The sequence below is a fragment of the Puma concolor genome, chromosome D1 (genome assembly GCF_028749965.1).
Source record: "Puma concolor isolate L17-30 chromosome D1, mPumCon1.1.hap2, whole genome shotgun sequence".
NCBI classification, from domain to species: Eukaryota; Metazoa; Chordata; class Mammalia; order Carnivora; family Felidae; genus Puma; species Puma concolor.
This window is the reverse complement of record NC_141676.1, coordinates 44,736,221-44,761,516: the sequence shown is the minus strand read 5'-3', so window position 1 is coordinate 44,761,516 and position 25,296 is coordinate 44,736,221. Positions and strand designations below refer to the sequence as shown.

The 25,296-nt window shown below is 37.2% G+C and overlaps 2 pseudogenes; one reads left to right on the top strand and one right to left on the bottom strand.

The window, feature by feature from the left end:
• The first annotated feature begins 19,920 nt into the window (after positions 1-19,920).
• Positions 19,921-21,185, top strand: LOC112865418 (heterogeneous nuclear ribonucleoprotein A1 pseudogene; annotated as a pseudogene).
• Positions 20,858-25,022, bottom strand: LOC112865642 (thymosin beta-15A pseudogene; annotated as a pseudogene).
• Between the last annotated feature and the right edge of the window lie 274 nt (positions 25,023-25,296).

Genomic DNA, 25,296 nt, shown 5'->3' with positions numbered 1-25,296 from the left:
AACTCACATACCTTATTATCTCTTTATCTATCTATCTATCTATCTATCTATCTATCTATCTATTGATAATCTATACCTTAGATAAACTAATTGTGGTTTATTCATATAATGGATATGTACAATACACTACAGAACAATGAATATAAATATATATATCAACCTGGATAAATCTCACATATAATGTTGGATGCAAAATAAAGTAAGTTGCAAAAGGTACCATTTGTATTGAATTTAAAACATGCATAACATTACTATACATAATTTAGGGATACATATATATGTAGCAAAAATATAGTTACATGCAAGGAGAATAAATATCATATTTTTAAAAGTTATTAACTTTGAGTGGGTGGGAAGAAGATGTCATGAAGGGGGGTATAAAGGCAGCACCCACCATGGTTTTGTTTCCTTAGGTATCATTTTCTAAACTGAGTACTGGAATATATGGATGGTCATTTATACTCATGTTTAGTAAAAATAAATGTCATAAGTATAGGTCTTTTATATTAAGGGACATATCATAAAATTTAAAAAGAATGCATACATTAAAAAAAATTTTTTTTAATGTTTATTTATTTTTGAGACAGAGAGAGACAGAGCATGAACAGGGGAGGGTCAGAGAGAGGGAGACACAGAATCTGAAACAGGCTCCAGGCTCTGAGCTGTCAGCACAGAGCCCGACGTGGGGCTCGAACTCACGGACCGCGAAATCATGACCTGAGCCGAAGTCGGCTGCTCAACCAACTGAGCCACCCAGGCGCCCCCTTTTTTTAAAAAAATTTTTTTTAAGAATGCATACATTTTTAATACTGAAACAGAATCTGTTCTGTTCAGTGGAAAGACCTGTTCATTGGGAATGCAAGCTGGTACAGCCACTCTGGAAAACAGTATGGAGGTTCCTCAAAAAACTACAAATAGAACTACCCTATGACCCACCAATTGCACTACTAGGTGTTTATCCATGGGATACAGGTGTGCTGTTTCGAAGGGGCACATGCACCCCAATGTTTATAGCAGCACTATCAACAATAGCCAAAGTTTGGAAAGAGCCCAAATGTCCATCGATGGATGAATGGATAAAGAAGATGTGTTATATATAGACAATGGAGTATTACTCGGCAATAAAAAAGAATGAAATCTTGCCATTTGCAACTACGTGGATGGAACTAGAGGGTATTATGCTAAGTGAAATTAGTCAGAAGAAGACAAAAATCATGACTTCACTCATATGAGGACTTTAAGAGACAAAACAGATGAACATAAGGGAAGGGAAAAACAATAATATAAAAACAGGGAGAGGGACAAAATATAAGAGACTCATAAATATGGAGAACAAGCAGAGGGTTACTGGAGGGGGTGTGGGAGGGGGGATGGGATAAATGGGTAAGAAGCATTAAGGAATCTACTCCTGAAATCATTGTTCACTATATGGTAACTAATTTGGATGTAAATTAAAAAAAAAAAAAGACTTGTTCATGAAAAAGACCCCTGACATATAGTTAATGCACAATTTGAGAAAAGATGGCAGTAATAAGTATTCACATAGCTTTAAAATAATTGTAAATTAATTAAAGTCACCAAATAAAAGACCAAGACTATCAGGTTGCACTTTCTTTTAAGGCTCTAGCAATGATTTTTTTTTTTCTATGAAATAAACACTTAGGATTCAAAATTATTTAAAATAGATGGGTAGGAAAAGATACATAAGACAAATATGAAGAAAAACAAGTTGAGCTTCATTATATATGATTAAAATAGAATTCAGGAGGAAAAAAACCTTATTGGAAAAGGAAAGAGATCATCTAGTGGGAAAAGGAGCAAAGTGGCAAGAGTATCTATTGATAATAGACACACATGCATCCAACAACACAGCCTCAAATTATGTGAAATAAAAACTGACAGAATTTCAGGTGAAATATGTATAACAAGAGTTCTTATTATAGAATTAATGTACCCTACTCAATAAGCCTTCGGCTTTTGGAATCACTTCCAAAACGCATGGTTCAAATTTGGTTCTGCAAATATCGCCTGACAATATGATGGATTTCAGAAAACATACAGTATTTACAAATGCAATGGAGTGATAGATTTTATTAATAATAAGATTATGTCTACTTTTCACAAAACATTTATTAATTAGCCAACAATTTTCACAATGATTTGAAACACCACCCTTATCATATGCTATCTTCTTCTGGTCTTTCTTTTCTCTTGTGTTGATATGTATATCTCTTGCACTTGTAAAAGATGAGGCCTCGTATAAGCCAAAAGCACCTCATACTTCTCTCTCTCTCCCATGTTCTTAATGTTTATTTATTTTGAGAGACAGCAAGTGTGCAAGCAAGCACAAGTGGAGGAGGGGCACAGAGAGAGAGGGAGAGAGAGAGAGAATCCAAGGAGGCTCCTGCTGTCAGCACAGAGCCTGACCCTGGGCTTGATCTCACAGGTGTGAGATCATGACCTGAGGCAAAATCAAGAGTCAATTGCTTAACCAACTGTGCCACCTAGGCACCCCAATACTTCTCTGTTTCAACATGCTCTTGGCAATTTTTATACATTATTTTTCTTCTAGAAGAAAGTTAGAATAATTACCAATTGTTTAAAAATCCGGTTTGGATTTAGACTGGCATTGGGTTTTCTAGGTAGACAAATGTATCATTTGTAAATAATAATAAATGTTATTTCATATTTTTTGTTCTTTTTGTATCACATCATGACAATGTTGGTGATAATAGGCATCCTTGATGATGAAGGCTACAGATTTCAAATGGAGCTTAATTATTTTAAGAAAATATTTTTCTTCTTACTGTATACTAGAACTTTTTTAAAATAATAAATGAATATGGAACGTTATCAAAATACTTTTGATATCTAACAACATTACCTTATGGTTTTTCTCCTTTGACTTGCTAATACGAACAATATATCTCCAAACATAGAAACTAATAGTCATTAATATTTTTGAGTGCTTACTATATGCTTGGCTTATAATAAGTGCTTCACAGAGTTACTCTTTTAAGTTTATTTATTTATTTTTGAGAGAGACAGAAAGGGAGGGGGAAGTTAGGGAGGGGTAGAGAGAGAATCCCAAGCAAGCTCTGAGCTGTCAGCACAGAGCCTGATGCAGGGCTCAAACTCTCGAACTGTGAGATCATGACCTGAGTCAAAATCAAGAGTTGGACACTTAACCCACTGAGCCACCCAGGCGCCCCCACAGAATTACTCTCTTAATCTTTACAATGACTGCATAAAGTAGTTACTATCAGAAGCCCCATTTGATGGATAATGAAACTGAGATACAGAGAAATTAAATAGATTGACCAAAGCCACACAGCTAGCAGATCCATAGCAAACCTGTTCCTAGGCTATCTGGTTCCAGAGTCTGGTGTCTTAAATCTCTACACTGTTTTGGCTGGCCAGAGGGTATGTATTAAAATGTGCTTCCACATCCCCAAAGGCAAGGGAATTAAAAGCAAAAATGAACCACTGGGACCTTATGAAGATAAAAAGCTTCTGCACAGCAAAGGAAACAACCAACAAAACTAAAAGGCAACCAACGGAATGGGAAAAGATATTTGCAAATGACATATCGGACAAAGGGCTAGTGTCCAAAATCTATAAAGAGCTCACCAAACTCCACACCCGAAAAACAAATAACCCAGTGAAGAAATGGGCAGAAAACATGAATAGACACTTCTCTAAAGAAGACATCCGGATGGCCAACAGGCACATGAAAAGATGCTCAACGTCGCTCCTCATCAGGGAAATACAAATCAAAACCACACTCAGATATCACCTCACGCCAGTCAGAGTGGCCAAAATGAACAAATCAGGAGACTATAGATGCTGGAGAGGATGTGGAGAAATGGGAACCCTGTTCCACTGTTGGTGGGAATGCAAATTGGTGCAGCCACTCTGGAAAACAGTGTGGAGGTTCCTCAAAATATTAAAAATAGACCTACCCTATGACCCAGCAGTAGCACTGCTAGGAATTTACCCAAGGGATACAGGAGTACTGATGCATAGGGGCACTTGTACCCCAATGTTTATAGCAGCATTCTCAACAATAGCCAAATTATGGAAAAAGCCTAAATGTCCAGGGGCGCCTGGGTGGCACAGTCGGTTGAGCGTCCGACTTCAGCCAGGTCACGATCTCGCGGTCCGTGAGTTCGAGCCCCGCGTTGGGCTCTGGGCTGATGGCTCAGAGCCTGGAGCCTGTTTCCGATTCTGTGTCTCCTTCTCTCTCTGCCCCTCCCCCGTTCATGCTCTGTCTCTCTCTGTCCCAAAAAATAAATAAATGTTGAAAAAAAAAAAGCCTAAATGTCCATCAACTGATGAATGGATAAAAAAATTGTGGTTTATATACACAATGGAGTACCACGTGGCAATGAGAAAGAATGAAATCTGGCCCTTTGTAGCAACATGGATGGAACTGGAGAGTGTTATGCTAATTGAAATAAGCCATACAGAGAAAGACAGATACCATGTGTTTTCACTCTTATGTGGATCCTGAGAAACTTAACAGAAACCCATGGGGGAGGGGAAGGAAAAAAAAAAGAGGTTAGAGTGGAAGAGAGCCAAAGCATAAGAGACTCTTAAAAACTGAGAACAAACTGAGGGTTGATGGGGTGGTGGGAGGGTGGGTGATGGGTATTGAGGAGGGCACCTTTTGGGATGAGCACTGGGTGTTGTATGGAAACCAATTTGATAATAAACTTCATATATTGCAAAAAAAATAAAGAAAAATTTAAAAATAAATAAATAAAATGTGCTTCCAAATTCAATTTGTTGTGATTTATTTAGGACTTTGTACTACTATTGTTAAAGTTAGTATTGGGGCTCTGCCAAAGTTATCAAATGAGTTGGCAAACTTTTGAACTTCTTCTGTTTTAGGTCAATGTAAATAACATGGAAACTATCTGTGCCTTTATATAATACACTTCTAAAACTTTCTCACAGAGTTCCTTTTATAACATAATTCTTAACAAGGTTTTTCAATTTCCGCTATGGTCAGTCTACTCTATTATTATTCTATTATTTTTTTGAAGTTTTTATTTAAATTCCAGTTAGTTAACATACAGTGTAATACTAGTTTCAGATGTATGATACAGTGATTCAACACTTCCATACATCACCCAATGCTCATCACAAAGTGCCCTCCTTAATACTCATCACCTATTTAACCCATCCCCCCACTCACCTCCCTTCTGGTGACCATCAATTTGTTCTCTATAGTTAAGAGTTTGTTTTTGGTTTGCCTCTCTCTCTCTTGTCTTTCCCTTTGCTTGTTTTGCTTCTTAAATTCCACATGAGTGAAATCATATGGTTTCATCTTTGACTGACTTATTTCACTTAGCATAATGCTCTCTAGCTTCATTCATGTCATTGCAAATGGTGAGATTTCATTCCTTTTTTTATGGTTGACTAATATTCCAGTGTGTGTGTGTGTGTGTGTGTGTGTGTACACTTCTTTATCCACTCATCAGTCTATGGACACTTGGGCTGGTTCCATAATTTGGCTATTGTAGGTAATGAGCTATAAAATATTGGGGTGACTACTCTATGATCCAGCAATTGTACTACTATGTATTTACCCAAAGAATATAAAAATATTCTATCCTTGATTCACTTATATTTTTGTGCAACTTGTTAATTTGAATTTTTGCATGATTAGCAAATTGTATCTTTTCATTATAGCTTAAAGTATTCATATTTGTTTATGTCTTCTTTTCCATTCTGAATGTTATATATCTGTATTTTCCCTTTTCTTTTTCCTTACTTACTTTACCAAAAATTTATTTTATCAGACTTTACAAAGAACATAATTTATTTATTTTTTAATTCTATGTATATCTTTCACTATATATCTTTTTGGTTTCTAATTCACTCATTTCTTTCCTGCCCACTTAATTACCTTCACTCAGTTGATTGAAAAGGTTGTTTAGCTGGTCTCTTTAGATTTCTGAGTTGAACTATTAAATCAGATGGCCTATATTCTCTTTTCCTTGATTACTTGTATTTAACCAATTCTCCCCCACCTCCACTGAGTCTCTCCTGATCCAAGTCTCCATCATGTTTTACCTGGATTATTACAACAACCTCCCACCTGATCTCCCTGTTTCTACCCTTTTTGCTACATAGACAATTCTGGAATGATCCTTGTAAAACATAAGTTATATCATGTTTATCCTCTGCTCAAAACCTTTCACAGGCTTCCCATCCACTAGAATACAAGTTAGAGTCCTTGCGGTAGCCTAAGAAGTACTACATGATTTGATCCCACATCATTTCTCTGATTTCCCTTTCTACTAATTTACCCATCGCTTGCTCCACTACCAGCTTCCCCAGGGTCTTGGCACTTGCTAATTATTTTTCACCCTAGAATCCTGTCCTCTCAATGTCTGTATGATTGCCTCCCTCCTTTCCTTCAGAACTTTACTGAAATGTCAGTTTCTCAGTGAAGGCTTCCTTGACCAAAATGGTATTCCTTCTTTGATCAGTCTCTGTCTACCTTATTCGGTTTTATTCTTATTCATAGAATTTACCACTATCTTAAATATTATACATTTATTATATGTTTATTATTTTGTTCTCTGAGTTCATCCTTTAACTGTATAACATGTTATGAGATGTAAAGATCTTGCCTTTAAAAGTCTATAATTTTTGTTTTGACTTCCACTTTGACTCAAAAGTTGTATAGTAGTTTTTTTTTAATTTAAAATAGCTTTTAAAAGTATGCTTCAGTTATCAGTTCTATGTTTTTGCACTGAGGTTTGATCAAATGATCTTTATAATTTTTTACATGGGAAATTGAAATTTTCTATGAGGTTTATTAAAAGATCCTTTCCCATAATGATTTAAAAATACCAGAAAAATTTCCCTAAGGCATAAAATTACATTTGTAGATATCTATATCTATATCTATATCTATATCTATATCTATATCTATATCTATATCCATGTGATTAAGTATGCTATTTAATATATGGTATTTTTGCCTGGGTAGAAAGCAATAAAGTTTCCAAATATTATTTTGTTTCTATGAATTATCCCTCCCATTCTAAAATTGTTGTTTAAATATTTTGAACATTTTTCCTATTTTTTAAATATTTATTTATTTTTGAGAGAGAGAAGTGGGGGAGGCACAGAGAGAGAGAGAGAGAGAGGGAACTAGGATCTGAAGTGGGCTCTGTGCTGACAACAGCAAGCCTGATGTGGGGCTTGAACTCATGAACCATGAGATCATGACCTGAGCCGAAGTGGACTGAGCTCAACCAACTGAGCCACCCAAGAGCCTTTCTTCTTATTTTTAAAATCAAGTTTCATAAGGTATAGGTTGCACAATAAAACATTATATGTTTTAAATTACATTTCCATGAGTTTTGCCAAATGTTCTCCATGTAACCATCACCACAGAAAAAGGTATGGAATATTTTCTTTGTCTCAGATGTTCCTCATGACACTCTGAAGTCAGTATCTCCCAAACCCCTATCCCATACAATCATTGACCTGATTTCTATCATTGCAGATTCATTTTCCCAGAGATAGACAGATGGTATGTATGTTCTTTCCCTGAGATGTTCCACTTAGCATAATGACTGAGATTTATTTATACTGCTATGTGTATCAATATATAATTATCTGGGAAGAGGGAGAATTAAGAAATATTTCACGTTGGGGCGCCTGGATGGCTTAGTCAGTTAAGCGTCCGACTTCAACTCAAGTCATGATCTCATGGTTTGTGAATTCGAGCCCCCCATCAGGCTCTGCTGACAGCTCAGAGCCTGGAGACTGCTTCGGATTTTGTGTCTCCCTTTCTCTCTGCCCCTCCACTGCTCACACTCTCTCTCTCTGTCTCTCTCAAAAATAAACATTAAAACATTAAAAAAAAAAAAGAAATATTTCATGTGTACACAATTTGTTGGATGGACCCACAAATGAATTGTTTCTTGACTTGGATATTATAAATGATACTCTTATAAACATTTATGTACAGTCTTTTGTGAAAAGCTGAATTCATTATTCTTAAATTACTGGAAGTGGTATGGTAAATGTGTATATAAGTAAAGTTTTTTTTAATGGCTCTGACATTTTACACTACAGCAGAAGTATATTATGATCACTTAACTCATTCCGCATGTCCTTGCCAATGCTCAGTATTTTCAGTCTTTTAAATTTTAGCTATTATTATTACTCTGTAACCATCTCTTATTGTGGGTTTTAATTTTGTTTCCCTAATGACTAGTGATAATTGAGTATCTCCTCGTGTGTTTTTTGGCCATTTGTTTATCTTCTTTTGTGGAATTTCTGTTCAAATACTTTGTCCATTTTTTTAGGAGGGGGGCTGCCTGTCTGTTATAGGAGATCTTTTATATTGTAGATAATAGTCCTGTTTCCTTTGTGGGCACTATTTCACTCACTCATTCATGTTTCTCTCCCTTTTGAATCACTTATTCCTTGGGAAGCCTGATGCCATGTCATGAGGCCATTAAAGCAGGTTATGGAGGGGTCCATGTCTCTGTCCAATAGCCAGGAATAAAGTCTGCAACAACCAAATAAGAGAGCTTAGGAGAGACTTCTTTAGCCCTGTTTGAACCTGCATATGATTCTAGACGCAGGTGAGAGCTGGACTATAAAATAATATATTTGTATCTATCTACCTATTTATCTATGTAGAGAGGGACCCTGAGCCTGAACCACCCAGCTGGACCACTCCTAGATAGTCTCAGAATCTGTGTGACAAAATAAAATATTTGTTCTTCTAAGCAACATTTTGAGATAATTTGCTACACAGCTACAGATAACTAATATCCATCTTCACCATAATAACCCTAGCCCAACACCAAAATCTGAAGAGCACATTCACTGGAGTTGGGTAGATGTGCAGACCTAATTTCAAGTTGGAAGCCACAGTTCCCAGAAAGAATGCACTGTTAGATTTCTTCCTCTTCATTCCCAAACCCAGATCAGTTTAGGGACAATGGCATAAACTGCTTCTACTCCAAACAAAATTAAGCCCTTCTGTTCTTTATAACTGAATGCTTTTTACAAGCAGCCTCTTTCTCTTGCTCAGTTCTCAGTTCTCTCTATTCTATGGTTACTCATTCACATTATTCTTTCTGCCTCTGAGATTCTCATGGTGGGAAGAAACCATTAAGTTCATGTAGACCAACCCATAAGCTTGAATCTCCTCTGTAACACCCCAAGTGGCCTACTAGCTTATTTTTGAAGTTTTGAGATCACTATCTTCTGAGGTAGCTCATTCTATCTTTGGATCACTCTAATTGTTAGAAAACTCCTCCGGTAGCAGGAGAGAATTTACTTTCTCCGCTCTCCTGCTTCACTTGGCTCTCTCCAGGGAGAATTGGCTGTGACTAAGAGCATACCTTGGAAGCAAGGAGTGGTTCGTAATTGTTGAAATTTCAAGAAAATTCTGTTTTCTTCACTATGAAGTCCTAGCTTGACTTAACTTTCTAAGAGCCATGTCTTTACCTGGATCTATCCTAGACAATCAACAATTCATTCTCAAGAATGCCTCTGGAGTAGGGGGTAAGGCTCTTCAATTATTTGGATCCTCAGATATTTCTGCTCTTGATGAAACTTTTCTGGATATTCTTGTAATAGCTGCTGCGTGTAAGTGATGGGCAGAGCTAACAAAAGTCTTGCCCTTGTCTCTGGCAGGGCCCTGAGCCAAGCGCTATAAATCTGGGCTTCATCTCTCCTACTCTGGCTTGCCAGGGCAATGATAAGATTAATTGTTTCCATAAAGAGGGGGTAGTTTTGAGACTTCCTGGAGATCTTGGCTTATCTGTAAATCTAGGAAGATTGTATGTGTGGTTTCTTGCCTTCACAGAGATAGTCAACGATCTGCCAGGTCCTGTACAAAACCCTTAATACAGTCCACAAAGTTACATATAATGTGGCACCTGACTATTGTTCCAGTCTGAATTCTCACTATGCTCTCCCTCCCACTCTGAGTTCTAGTCACATTGGCATTTTTTAAATTTGTCAGAATCTGCATGTTCTTCCAGTCACAGTATCTTTTCCACTGGTCTGGTCTCCCCTTATTCTCTATTTCCAGTTAAGTCTTACTCATCTTCAGATCTCTGCTGAGCATTGCTTCCTCAAGGAAGCCTCTCCAGACTTGCCACTCTCTGAGTCTAGGTTATATTTCTTTATTTGATTTAAAAAAAATTTTTTTTTCAACGTTTATTTATTTTTGGGACAGAGAGAGACAGAGCATGAACGGGGGAGGGGCAGAGAGAGAGGGAGACACAGAATCGGAAACAGGCTCCAGGCTCTGAGCCATCAACCCAGAGCCCGACGCGGGGCTCGAACTCCCGGACCGCGAGATCGTGACCTGGCTGAAGTCGGACGCTTAACCGACTGCGCCACCCAGGCGCCCCTTTATTTGATTTTAAAGAGTGGTCATACCTTTCTTTCAGCTCACTACTTGTTTTAGTTTATATATCTAATAGTGTAGTTATTTGGTTAATGTCTACCCCCCCCCCCCCACTTAGACTGAAAGTTCCATTCACACAGGGACTGCATCCGTTTTGCTCTCCACTGTAACACTTAACATAGAATCAAGTATGGTAGATGCTTGATTGGTATTTGAGGCATGAAGGAAGGGGGCAATTAGAGCACAGTGTGATAAACAGCATCTTTGGAGTAGGCACAGGAGGTTGTATTCTAACCTAATCCAGATAGAAAAGCTTTCCTGGGTAGGTGATATCACTTCAAATATATTTATGTGTATATTCAATTTCACGTAAATACTTTGTGTGATCCGAGAACAGACAAGTCTAAAATCTGTAGGGCAGGTTGAGACGCTGGAAACTCTCAGGCAGAAGTTGATGCCTCCTCATCAACTTTTTTGCTTGTGCGTTTCAATACATGATCTATATATATGTTGTATATAAGCTGTACCTTGCTAACAAAAGTATTCAATTATTCTATAATGTTGTACACAGCCAAAGCAATATTTTTTTCTCAGTTTTACTGAGATAAAATTGACATATAGCACTGGATAAGATAAAGTGTATAGCATAATGATTTTTACCTATATGGTGAAATGATTACCATAACATTTAGTTAATATCCACTATATCATACACATACAAAACAAAAAAAAATGAAAAATTTTCTCCTTGTGATAGCACTTTGGTTTTATTCTCTTAACTTTATATATACCATACAACTGTGTTAACTATGGTCATGCTGTACATTACATCCCTAGTACTTATTTATCTTATAACTGGAAGCTTGTAGCTTTCGACCACCTTCTTCCAATTCCCTCTCCACCACTCCCTGCTTCCGGTAACCACAGATCAGGTCTTTTTTCTGAGTTAGGTGTTTTTTCTTTTGGATTCTCTGTATAGGAGATCATACAGTATTTGCCTTTTTCTGATTTATTTCACAAAGCCTAATGCCCTCAAGATCCATCCATGTTGCAAATGGCAGAATTTCCGTCTTTTTATACTGAATAATATTTCATTGAATATATACCTTACAATTTCTTTATTCATTCATCTGTCAGCAGACACTTAGGTTGTTTCTATATTGTGGCTATTATAAATAATGCTGCCATGAACATGGGGTGCAGATATCAATCTGACATAGCGTTTTCAATTCCTTTGGATAAATACCTAGGAGCAGAACTGCTGGATCATATGGTAATTTTATTTTTAGTTTTTTGAGGATCCTACACACTGTTTTCCATAGGGGCTGCCCTGGTTTAGATTCCTACCAGCAGTGCACAAAGATCCCCTTTTTTATACATCCATGTCAGCACTTGTTATCTCTTTTTGATCATATCCATTCTAACAGGTATAAAGTGATATCTCATTGTAGTTTTGATTTGCATTTCTGTGATTAGTGAGACTGAACACCTTTTCATGTGTTAGCCTGTTAGTCATTCATATATCTTCTTTGGGAAAATGGTCTTCTGCTCATTTTAAAAGTGGATCATTTGGGCTTTTTGCCATTGAGTTGTACAATTTCTTTATATATCTTGGACATTAACCCCTTATCAGTTATATGGCTTGCAAATATTTTTTCCTATTCTGTAGGTTGTCTTTTCACTTTGTTGATGGTTTCTTTTGCTGTATAGAAGCTTTTTAGTTTCATGTAGTCCCACTTGTTTATTTTTTATTTTGTTGCTTATGGTTTAGGTGTTATATCCACCCAAATTATTATCAAGACCCATGTGGAGAATCTTTCCCCCTATGTTTTCTGGTAGGAGTTTTATGATGTCAGGTATTACATTTAAGTTTTTAATCCATTTCAGGTAAATTTTTGTGAATGGTGTAAGACAGATGTTCAATTTATTTTCTTTCTTTTTTCTTTTGCATGTGGTTATCTGGTTTTCCCAACATCATTTGTTAGAGAGACCATCATTTCCCCTTGGATTCCTTTTTGGCATCCTTGTCAAATATTAGTTGGTTGTATATGTGGGAGTTTAATACTGAACTGTCTGTTCTGTTCCATTGGTAGTATGTCTTTTTTTTTACATCAGTACCATACTGTTTTAACTGCTATAGCTTTGCATATCATTTGAAACCAGGAAGTGTGATACTCTGGCTTTGTTCTTCTTTCTCAGGATTTGTGGTTTCTTTTGTGGTTTCATACAAATTTTAAGGTTGTTTTTTCTATTGCTGTGAAAAATGCCATTGGAATTTTGACAGGGATTGCATTGAATCTATAGATTGCTTTGGGTAGTGTGGACATTTTAACAGTATTAATTCTTCTGATCCACGAACATGGAATATCTTTACATTTGTTTGTATCTTCATCAATGTCATCCAACAAAATCTTGTAGCTTTCATGGTTCAGATCTTTCAGTTTCTTGGTTAAATTTATTCCTAGATATTTTATTGGTTTTCATGCTATTGTGAATGGAACAGTTTTTTACATTTCTTTTGTCAGATGTTTCACTGTTAGTGTATAGATTTCTGATTTCTGTATATTGATTTTATATCCTGTAACTGAAATTTATTGATTAGTTCCAAGAATTTTTTGAGTCTTTGGGATTTCCTATATATATGATCATATCATCTGCAAATAACCATTTTGCTTCTGATTTGGATGCTTTTTATTTCTTTATTCCTTATTTCTCTAGCTAGGAATTCCAGAACTGTATTGAGTAAGTGTGGTGAGAGTGGGTAGCCTTGTCTTCTTCCTGAACTTACAGGAAAAGCTTTCAATTTTTACAACACTGAGAATAATATTAGCTGTGGGTTTGTCATATATGGCCTTTATTATGTTGAGTCTTGTTCCTTCTATACCCAGTCTGTTGAGGGTATAATTTATCATGAAACCATGTTGTATTTTGTCAAATGCTGTTTTTGCATCTATTGAGATAATCATGTGACTTTTATCTTTCTATTAATGTAGTATATCACATTTGTTGATTTGCATATATTGAAACATCCTTGCACTCCAGGGATAAATCCCACTTGGTCATGGAGTATAATCCTTTCAAAGTATTCTCAAATTTGGTGTGGTAGCATTTTGTTGAGAATTTTTCATGTATACTCATCAGGGATATTGGTCTGTAGCTTTCTTTTCTTGTAGTGTCCTTGCAGGCTTTGGTCTCAGGGTAATGCTGGCTTTGTAAAATAAGTTTGGGTGTGTTCCCTCCTCTTCAATTTTTTGGGAGAGTTTGAGAAGGACTGCCATTAATTCTTCATTAAACGTTTAGTAGAATTTGCCACTGAAGCAGTCTGGTCCTGGTTTTTCTGCATTGGGAGCTTTATGATTACGGATTCAATCTTATTACTTATTAGTCTATTCAATTTTTTTTCTTTAAAAAAATTTTTTTTTATGTTTATTTACTTTCCAGAGAGAGACAGAGACAGAGTGTGAACAAGGGAGCGTCACAGAGAGAGGGAGACACAGAATCTGAAGCAGGCTCCAGGCTCTGAGCTGTCTGCACAGAGCCCAATGCGGGGCTTGAACCCACAAACTGCAAGATCATGACCTGTGCTGAAGTCAGAGGCTTAACTGACTGAACCACCCAGGCCCCCCAATTTTTTTTTCTTCTTGATTCAGTCTTGTAGGTTGTATGTTTCTAGAAATTTCTCCATTTCTTCTAGGTTATCTATTTGTTGGCATATAATTCTTCATAGCAGTTGTGTATTGATCCTATGTATTTTGGTAGTATCAATTTGATAGTATCAACCATTTTTTATTAATTTGTCTTCTCTCTTTTTTTCTTAGGTTTGCTAGGGTTTATCAATTTTGTTTATCGTTTTGAAAAATCAGTTATAGTTTTGTTGACATTTTCTATTACTTTCCTGGTTTCTATTTCATTTATTTCCACTCTTATCTTTATTATTTTTTCCGTCTGATAAATTTGGGCTTAATTTTTTCTTTCTTTCTTTTTTTTTTTTTTTTATAATTCCTTGAGGTATAAAGTTAGGTTGCTATTTGAGATTTAATTTCTTAATATATGTGTTTATTGCTATACAGCTCCATCCCAGAAGTGCTTTCATATCATCCCATAGGTCCGTTGGGGATGTTATATTTCCATTTTTGTTCTGAAATATTTTTTATTTTCCCTTTGATTTCTTCAACCCATTAGTTGTTCAAGAATGTGTTGTTTAGTTTCCACATATTTGTGGGTTTTCCAGCTTCCCTGTTGTGGATTTCTAGTTTCTTACCATTGTGGTCAGGAAAGATACTTGGTATGACTTTAATATTTTAAAATTTTCTGAGGCTTGTTTTATCGCTTATCATATAATCTTTCCTTGAGAATATTCTGCGTGCATTTAAAAAGAATGTATATTCTTCTGCTATTGGAAGGAACAATCTACAAATCTCATTTGGTCTAATGTATGGTTCAAGTCCATTGTTACCTTGTTGACTTTCTGTCTGGGTGACATACCCACTGCTGAAAGTGGAGTATTAAAGTTCCACTCATATGGTATTGTTGTCCATTTCTCCCTTCAGATGTTTGTATTTGCTTAATATGTTTAGTTGCTCTGATATTGGATGTGTATATATTAACTGTGTATATGTGTATATACTAGTGTGTATAATTAATTGTTATATCTTCCTGATGAATTGACCCTTTTATCATTTTGTTTCATTATTGTTTTTGGCTTAAAAGTTTATACTCTCTGATATAAGTATAGCTACCTTTGCTTTATTTTGGTTACCACTGCATGGAATATATTTTTCCATACCTTCACTTTGAGATTATGTGTGTCCTTAATACTGAAGTAAGTCTCTTGTAGGTAGTATATAGTTGGATATTGTTTTGTTTTTTTTTTTTTTCAATCCATCTAGCCACTCTGTGCCTTTTGACTGGTGAATTGAATCCATTTATATTTAGGTAATTATTGATACGTAAGGACTTAGTAATGCCATGTTTGCCTTATTGTTTTCTGTTTGTTTTGTATTGGGATTGCTCTTTTTCTATTTCTGCCTACCTCTGTAAACTGTCGATATTCTAGGATGGTATGTTTTGCTTCTCCTGTTTTTCTTTTGTAAATCTACCTTAGATTCCTGCTTTGTGGTTACCATGAGGCTTACATAAACCATTTTACAGATAAAATGTTCCATTTTATGCCGATAGCAACTTATCTTCAATCTCCTACAAAGGCTCCACCTTTTACCCCCCCTCTTTTTATGTCACACTTACTTTCTATGTTGTCTATTCATTAAGAAATTGTGGTTACTATAGTTATTTTTAATACTCTTTGAACCTTTATTCTATAGTTAAGTGGCTGACCAACCATTCTATTTTAGAGGTTTCTAAATCTGGCCTGTGTATTTTTCACCTATACCAGTGTGCTGTGTACTTTCATAAGTTTTCATGTCTCTGATTATTGTCTTTTCATTTCAGCTTTGAGAACTTCTTTCAGCATTTCTCCCTCAGCTTTTGTTTATCTGGGAAAGTCATTCCTTCTTCATCTCTGAAGAATAACTTCACTGCATAGAGTATTCTAGTTGCAGTTTTTATTTTCCAAACACTTTGAATATGTCATTCCATTCTCTCTTGGCCTGAAGGGTTTCTGCTGAGAAATCAACTGATAGCCTAGTGGGGGTTTCTTTGGAGGTTATACTTTTTTCCCTGGCTGTGTGTTTAGGATTCTTTCTTTCTCTTTGATTTTTAACAGTTTCCTTATAATGTGTTTTGGAGAAAGGTCTTTTGGCATTTAGATAATATGGTAATTTATTAGCTTCATTGAAATTGGATATTCAAGTCTTTCTCCAAGTTTGGGAAGTTCTCAGCTATTTCTTTAAATAAACTTTCTGTCCCCTTCTCCTTTTCTTCTCCTTCTAGAATCCTGATTGTTTTGGTATTTGTCCTTTTGATGGATTCTCTTAGATCATGAGGCTTTCTCTGCTCTTTTTTTCTTTGTTCTCTTCTGTGTCATTTCAAAACTCCTGTCCTTTAAGTCATTTATTCTTTAATCTAGTATACTCTAATACAGATGCTGTCTGCTGCATCTTTTATTCTATTTCTTCATTCTATTTTATTGTATCACATTCTTCATCTCATTCATTGAATTCCTCAGTTCCAGAATTTGTTTGGTTCTTCTTATGATTTCTCTTTCATAAAGAACTCAGGGGGTGCCTGGGTGGCTTAGTTGGTTAGGCGACCGACTTCGGCTCAGGTCACGATCTCACAGTTTGTGAGTTCAAGTCCCATGTCGGGCCCTGTGCTGACAGCTCAGAGCCTGGAGCCTGCTTCGGATTCTGTGTCTCCCCCTCTCTCTGCCCCCTCCCCTGCTCACACTCTGTGTCTCTCTGTCTCTCAATAATAAATAAACGTTTAAGAAAAAAAGAACTCAGATTGATCTTTTTCTTTTCTCTATCTTTTCTTTTCTGTTTCATTGCATTGTCTGAGTCTTCTTTTAGCTTGTTGAGTTTAAGTTTTTTAAATGTTTATTTTTGAGAGAGATAAACACAGAGTGCCAGTGGGAGAAGGACAGAGAGGGAGATATAGAATCTGAAGCAGGCTCCAGGCTTGGATCGCGGAGCTCTGCATGCAGAGCCCCATGCAGAGCTCAACTCAGAAACCATGAGATCATGACCTGAGCCGAAGTCGGACACTTAACCGACTGAGCCACCCACACGCCCCATTAGCTTGTTGAGTTTTTTTAAAAGTAGCTATTTTGAGTTCTTTATCTACTAGATCATACTATACACCTTTTACTTGAGGATTATTGATATCTTTTGGAGATGATATATTTCCTTGATTTTTCATGTTCCTTATATTTTTACATTGCTACTTGAAGTAGTAGACATTTCTTTAAATCTTTATTGGTTGCCTTCATATGGGGTACTGTTGATTGGTGCTGCTATATGTGGGTTTTCCTCAGCTTTTGAATGAGTAGACCTGCCCCACTCTTTTTTCTTCCTCTTGTGGCAGAATTCTTAAGCTTTTACATCTTTTCTTGTTCTTAGAAGTCACCAGGCTTGCTGCTGGATGCCTCTCTTTGGTTTTCCAAAAAGTGGTGGTTTCTCCCTTGTCCATAGCCCTGTTCCATTTTCCTGAGAGTACTCTGATTACTGGACCTCTATTACCATTGCACTTGGGAGCACACAAGGATCTTGTCACAGAGTGTGTGTGTGCACATGCGTGTGCATGTTGGGAGGTGTGCGTTAGTACTGTTGGCATACGAGTGCCTGTGGACCCAGTGGGGAGATCTTAATGTGGTTGTACTCCCAGAGCCTTATCAGCAGAGTTCATGCTGAAGTCCTGAAGTAGTCACCAGGAACTGAATTACTTTGATGTTCTTATCTGCTTCTTACTCGTCTTGCCTCCCCTTAGTCATGAGGTCTCACCTTAGTGGGCTGCATGTTGTTGGATACAAACAGATTTCTCTAGTCACCACCACACAAGTAAGGTAGCCAGGAACTCACCAATTTCTACCTCCTCCACAGGAGAGGTCACCATGGATGAACAGTGTGGCCCTGTGCAGTGTCTCTTTTGGTTGGAAGGGTGGCTCTGGCAGAGTTCTTCCCTCTCCACTATGACCAAACTCATATCTTTCCTGCTCTAGTGGTGTTCTAGAATCTCCCTTCAGGCAGGCTGAACCTCTATAAGTTCTCTCTCACCCAAGGATATCTTTCCAGGTCAGCATTCTCCAGGCTTTTTTTCTTGGCCACTGAGAGGGGGTGCAGCAGTTTTGCTGACTCTAAAATCTTTACCGAGATCCAAAATCTGTCTGCCTGTTTTTAGATGTACTGGTGGGCAAGAGTTATCCAGGTCTCTTGGCATATTAAACTGGGTCCAACACTTCTTACTGAGAAATTTTGCTTGTGGATGAATGTCTAATTAGTTGTTTAAAAAGGGAGAGAGAAAAGACTAATGTCTTATGCCACCGTGATGCTAATGTCACTCTGATTTTTTAATGTAAGCATTTATAGCTTTGTTCCTTAGCACTGTTCTCACTGTTCCAAATTTTAGTTTGTTGTGTTTTCATTCGCTTCTAAGTATTTTCTAATTTCCCTTGTGATTTCTATTTTGACCCATTTGTTGGTTAAGGATATGTTAATTTCAGCAAATTTGTGAATTTTCCAGTTTTTCTTTTGTTACTGATTTTTAACTTCATTCTGATGTGACTGGAGAAGACACTTTGCATGGTATCTGTCTTCTTAAAGCTACTGAGACTTAACTGGAGGCCTAACATATGGTCTACCCTGAAAATGTTCTAAGTGCACTTGGGAAGAATACGTATGCTGTTCTTGGGTAGAGTGTTCTATGGATGTCTGTGAGATCTACCTTAGTTTATTCTAGTAAGCCCTCTATTTGCTTACTTATCTTCTGTCTGGTTGTTGCATCTACACTGAGAGTGGTGGTACAGTAAAGTCTTGGACTATTATTGCAGAACTATTGCTCCCTTGAATTCTGTCAGTTTTTACTTCACATATTTTGATGATCTGTCATTAGACATGTAAACATTTACAACTGTTATATATATTTGCTGTACTGAGCGTTTTATTAACATGTAATATTCTTTTTTGTTTCTTTGGAAACTTTATAAAGTATACTTGGTTTGGAGCACCTGGGTGGCTCAGTCAGTGAAGCATCTGACTTTGGCTCAAGTCATGAGGTCAGGATCTCAGGGTTCATGAGTTTGAGCCCTACATCACGCTCTGCGCTGACAGCACAGAGCCTACTTCAGATCCTGTCTCCCTCTCTCTCTGCCCTTCCCCCACCCCTGCTCACATGCATGTGCACTCTCTCAAAAATAAATAAGCATTTAAAAAATAATGTATAATTTGTCTGATATCAGTTTAGACATCCCTGCTCTTTTGGTTACTATTTCTGCAGTATTTTTCCATATATTCACTTTCAATCTATTTGTGTTTTGGGATCTAAAATGAATCTTTTGTAGATAGCATATAGTTGGATCATGTGTTTTTATCCACTCAGCTAATCTCCTTTGGTTGGAAAGTTCAATCCACTTCTATTTAAAATAGTTACTGATAAGAGAAAAACTTACTTGTATAATTTTGTTGTTTTCTAAATGCCTTATAACTCTTCTGTTGCTCATTTTCTGAATTACTGTCTTCTTTTGTGATTAAATTTTAAATGAAATGTGTAATTTCACATTTCCTTTTGTGTATAATCAATCTACAGTAGTTTTCTTTGGGGTTACCATGCAGGGTACATTTAACATCTGAAGGTTATAATCTAATTTGAATTTATACCAGTTTAACCTCTTCTTTAACAGCAAAGTTTGGTTGTTGATGTCACAACATTGCATCCTGATATGTGTGCGTCCAAAAGCATACAGGAACAATTCGTTTAAATGTATTAGTTTGTTTAATTATTAAAAAAAAAAGCCAAATGTGGAGATAAACACTGTTATAATAATACTGGCTTTTAGAAAAATAAAATTTTTAAATTGTTAATCTGGTCTTTCTGCCCGTGGACGCCGCCGAGTAAGCATTGTGAAAGTCTCCCCTCCCACCGCCATCATGTCTAAGTCAGAGTCTCCCAAAGAGCCTGAACAGCTGCAGAAGCTTTTCATCGGAGGTTTGAGCTTTGAAACAACCAATGGGACTCTGAGGAGCCATTTTGAGCAGTGGGGAATGCTTACGGACTGTGTGGTAATGAGAGATCCCAACACCAAGTGCTCCAGAGGCTTTGGGTTTGTCACGTGTGCATGCCACTGTGGAAGAGGTGGACGCAGCCACGAATGCAAGGCCACACAAGGTGGATGGAAGAGTTGTAGAACCAAAGAGGGCTGTCTCGAGAGAAGATTCTCAAAGACCTGGTGCCCACTTAACTGTGAAAAAGATTTTTGTCAGTAGCATTAAAGAAGACACTGAAAAACATCACCTAAAAGATTATTTTGAACAGCATGGGAAAACTGAAGTGATTGAAATCATGACCGACTGAGGCAGTGGCAAAAAGAGAGGCTTTGCTTTTGTAACATTTGGCAACCATGACTCTGTAGACAAGACTGTCATTCAGAAATGGCCACATTTCTGTGAATGGCCACAACTGTGAAGTAAGGAAACCTCTATTTAGCAACAGATGGCTGGTGCTTCATCCAGCCAAAGAGGTCGAAGTGGTTCTGGAAATTTTGGTGGTGGCCGTAGAGGTGGTTTTGGTGGGAATGACAGCTCCGGCCGTGGAGGAAACTTCAGTGGGCGAGGTGGCCTTGGTGGTAGTCGAGGTGCTGGTGGATAGGTGCAGTGGGGACGGCTGTAACGGATTTGGTAATGATGGAAGCAACTGTGGAGGTGGTGGAAGCTATAATGATTTTGGTCATTACAACAATCAATCTTGACATTTTGGGCCCCTACGAGGAGGAAGTTTTGGAGGCAGAAGCCCTGGCCCGTATGGTGGTGGAGGCCAATACTCTGCCAAACCATGAAACCAAGGTGGCTATGGTGGTTCCAGCAGCAGCAGTGGCTATGGGAGTGGCAGAAGGTTTTAATTACTTCCAGGAAACAGAGCTTAGCAGGAGAGGAGAGCCAGAGAAGTGACAGGGAAGCTACAGGTTACAACAGAGTTTTGAGCTCAGTCAAGCACAGTGGTAGTGGGGCCTAGCTGCTACAAAGAAGACATGTTTTAGACAATACTCATGTGTATGGACAAAAATTCAAGGGCTGTATTTGTGACTAATTGCATAAGAGGTTATTTTAGTTTCTGTTCTGCGGAAAGTATAAAGCATTCCAAAAAAGGGTTTTAATGTAGTTTTTTTTTTTTGCACCCATGCTATTGATTGCTAAATGTAATAATCTGATCACGATGATGAATAAATGTGTCTTTTTTAAAAAAATAAATAAAGGGACACCTGGGTGGCTCAGTCGGTTAAGCGTCTAACTTTGGGTCAGGTCATGATCTCACGGTTTGTGAGTTCGAGCCCCGCGTCCGTCAGGCTCTGTGCTGACAGCTTGGAGCCTGGAGCCTGCTTCGGATTCTGTGTCTCCTTCTCTCTCTGTCCCTCCCTGACTTGTGCTCTGTCTCTATCAAAAATAAATAAATGTAAATAAACAAATAAATAAAAATTATTAATCTGAGGGGCGCCTGACTGGTTCAGTTGGTAAAGCATGTGATCTTGATCTCAGGGTTGTGAGCTCGAACCCCACATTGGGTGAAGAGATTAGTTAAAAATAAAATCTTTTTAAAAGTTTTATTGACCTGCTAAAACATGTAGAAAACAAAAAGTTCAGTTATAAACCATTATTACCACAAAACTAGATTTTATAATTGTCTATGTAATTGTATTTATTGAAATCTTTAGGGGTGTCTGGGTGGCTCAGTTGGTTAAGTGCCCAACTTCGGCTCAGGTCATGATCTCACAGTTCATGAGTTCAAGCCCCACAATGGGCTCTGTGCTGACAGCTCAGAGCCTGGAGCCTGCTTTTGAGTCTGTGTCTCCCTCTCTCTCTGCCCCTCCCCTGCTTGCACTCTGTCTCTGTCTCTCTCAAAAATGAGTAAACATTAAAAAAAAAGAAATCTTTATTTATTCATATAGTTTTTAAAAATCATATGATCATCTCAATAGATGCAGAAAAATTTTTGACAAAATTCAACATCCTTTCATGATAAAAACTCTCAAATTAGGAGGAATCAACCTCAACATAAAAAAAAGGCCATGTATGACAAGCCCACTCTGTCATTTACATGACACTCAATGGCAAAAAGCTGAAAGCTTTTCATCTATTATCAGGAACAAGACAAAGGTGCCCACTTTCAGCACTTCTAATCAAAATAGTGCTGAAATTCATAGCCAGAGCATTTCAAGTAAAAGAAATAAAAGCATCCAAATCAGAAAGTGAGAAGTAAAACTGTTTGCTTGCAGATGACATAATCTTATATAGAAAACTCTAAAGACTCCATCAAAAAAACTGTTAGAACTGATAAATGAATTCAATAGATACAGGATATAAAATCAATACACAAAAATCAATTGTGTTTCTATATTCTAACAATAAACTACACAAAAAAGATGTTAAGAAAAAAAATCCCCTGTACACTAGCATCAAAAAGAATAAAATACTTAGGAATAAATGTAACCAAATAGGTAAAAGATATTGAAACCACTAAACTACAAAACTACACTAAAAACTGTGAAACACTAATGAAAAGAATTGAGGAAGACACAAATAAATGAACAGATATCCTATGTTTATGGATTGAAAGAATTAATATTTTAAAAATGTCTAGCAAAAATGAACTATTGGGACCTCATCAACATAAAAAGCTTCTGCACAGTGAAGGAAACAATCAGAAAAACTAAAAGGCAACCAACAGAATGGGAGAAGACATTTGCAAATTATATATCAGATAAAGGGTTAGTATCTAAAATCTCTAAAGAACTTATCCAACTCAACACCCAAAAAACAAATAATCCAGTGAAGAAATGGGAAAAAGACATGAATAGACACTTCTCCAAAGAAGACACCCAGATGGCCAACCGACACATGAAGAAATGCTCCACATCACTCATCATCAGGGAAATACAAATCAAAACCACACTGAGATACCACCTCACACTTGTCAGAATGGCTAACATTAACAACTCCGGCAATGACAAGATGTTGGCGAGGATGCAGAGAAAGAGGAACCCTTTTGCACTGTTGGTGGGAATGCAAACTGCTGCAGCCACTCTGGAAAACAGGATAGAGGTTCCTCAAAAAATTAAAAATAGAACTACCCTACAACCCAGACATTGCATTGCTAGGTCTATATCTAAGGGATACAGCTGTGCTGTTTCAAAGGGGCACATGCACCCCAATGTTTATAGCAGCACTATCAACAATAACCAAAGTATGGAAAGAATCCAAATGTCCATCGATGGATGAATGGATAAAGAAGATGTGGTACATATATATACAATGGAGTATTACTTGGCAATCAAAAAGAATGAAATCTTGCCATTTGCAACTATGTGGATAGAACTAGAGTGTATTATTATGCTAAGTGAAATTAGTCAGAGAAAGACAAATATCATATGACTTCACTCATTTGTGGAATTTAAGATACAAAACAGATGAACATAAGGGAAAGCAAAGATAATATAAAAACAAGGAGAGGGACAAAACATAAGAGACTCTTAAATATAGAGAACAGAGGGTTGCTGGAGGGGTTAAGGGAGGGGGGATGGGCTAAATGGGTAAGGGGCATTAAGGAATCTACTCCTGAAATCATTGTTGCACTATATGCTAACTTAGATGTAAATTAAATAAAACAAAAATAGAAAAAAAGAAAAAAAAATTGTCTATCGATCCGGGATGCCAGGGCACCTGGGTGGCTCAAGCGTCTGACTCTTGGTTTCAGCTCAGGTCATGATCTCATGGTTCATGAGTTCAAGCCCCACAGTGGGCTCTGAGCTATCAATGCAGAATATGCTTGGGATTCTCTCTCTCTCCCTCTCTCTGCCCTTCTCCTGTTTGTACTCTCTTTTTCTCTCTGAAAATAAATAAACTTAAAAAAAATTGAGGCGCCTGGGTGGTGCAGTCGGTTAAGCGTCCAACTTCAACCAGGTCACGATCTCACGGTCCGTGAGTTCGAGCCCCGCGTCGGGCTCTGGGCTGATGGCTCAGAGCCTGGAGCCTGTTTCCGATTCTGTGTCTCCCTCTCTCTCTGCCCCCTCGCCCGTTCATGCTCTGTCTCTCTCTGTCCCAAAAATAAATAAACGTTGAAAAAAAAATTAAAAAAAAAATAATGGTGGAGTAAATTTTTTTAAAAAAATGTCTATACAGCCAAAATGAACTACAGATTCAACGCAATACTTGTCCAAATTCCAATAGCAGTTTTAACAGAAATAGAAACAAAAATTAGAAAAAAAAATCTTAAAATTTAATGGAACAAAATTAGACTCAAAGAGCTAAAGCAATCTTCAGCAAAAAGAACAACGCTGGAGACATCACACTTCCTGCTTTTGAACTATATTACAAAGCTATAGTAATCAAAACAGTATGGTATTGATATAAAAATAGACACATAGATCAATGGAACAGAATAGAGAACCCAGAAATAAAATCATGCACAAATAATTTTTGGATTATGTTTATTATTTTGTGGGTACATTAGAAATGAAAATAAACTGTGAGAAGCTATAAACACATGCCACATCATGAAGTTTATGGAACAATGGAGGCACCCAATGCAGAAGGTTAAAAGTGGCTTATCCCGTAGGGGGTGAAAGAACTTCACACACAAAAGTCATCAATGCTGAGATTATTGATAGCATTTGCCAGCTGGAGTTTATGCACCAATGGAAATTTTAAAAACAAACATAAGGGAACACTGGCTACTCCTGACCTCTTAGCCAAGGAGTAAGGGTAAGTAAGAAGACATCAGAAGGTGCCTACAATCTCTACAAACACATAGGTTTACCAAAAAAAACAAGCCCCAAACCAAACATTCAGGCAATGCTGAATTTGCTCTTCAAGGATCCCCATTTTATGATGTTTCAACAACTCTTTCTCTTGCTAGATAGTTTCCTTTGAGGAAAGAGTATTTTTTTCTTTAGTTTCATTTTCTTCCATTTTGACCTGTCAAGCTTCTCCACTTTGGACAAGTCTGGCTTATCATTCATCTTGAGGAAAAGACAGACTCAAGGCTTGAAGACCCGTAAAAGGCTGACCGCGGGGCTAACACTGCTCCACACAACACAAAGTTTCCACAGTCAAATGATTTTTGACAGAGGTATCAAGAATACATAGCGGGGAAAGGGGACAGCCTCTTCAGTAACCGATGTTGTGAAAACTGGATATCCACATGCAAAGGTACGAAATTCGATCCCTACCTTACACAACATACAAAAATCCAATCAAAAAAAGATTAGACTTAAACTTAAGACCTAAAACTGT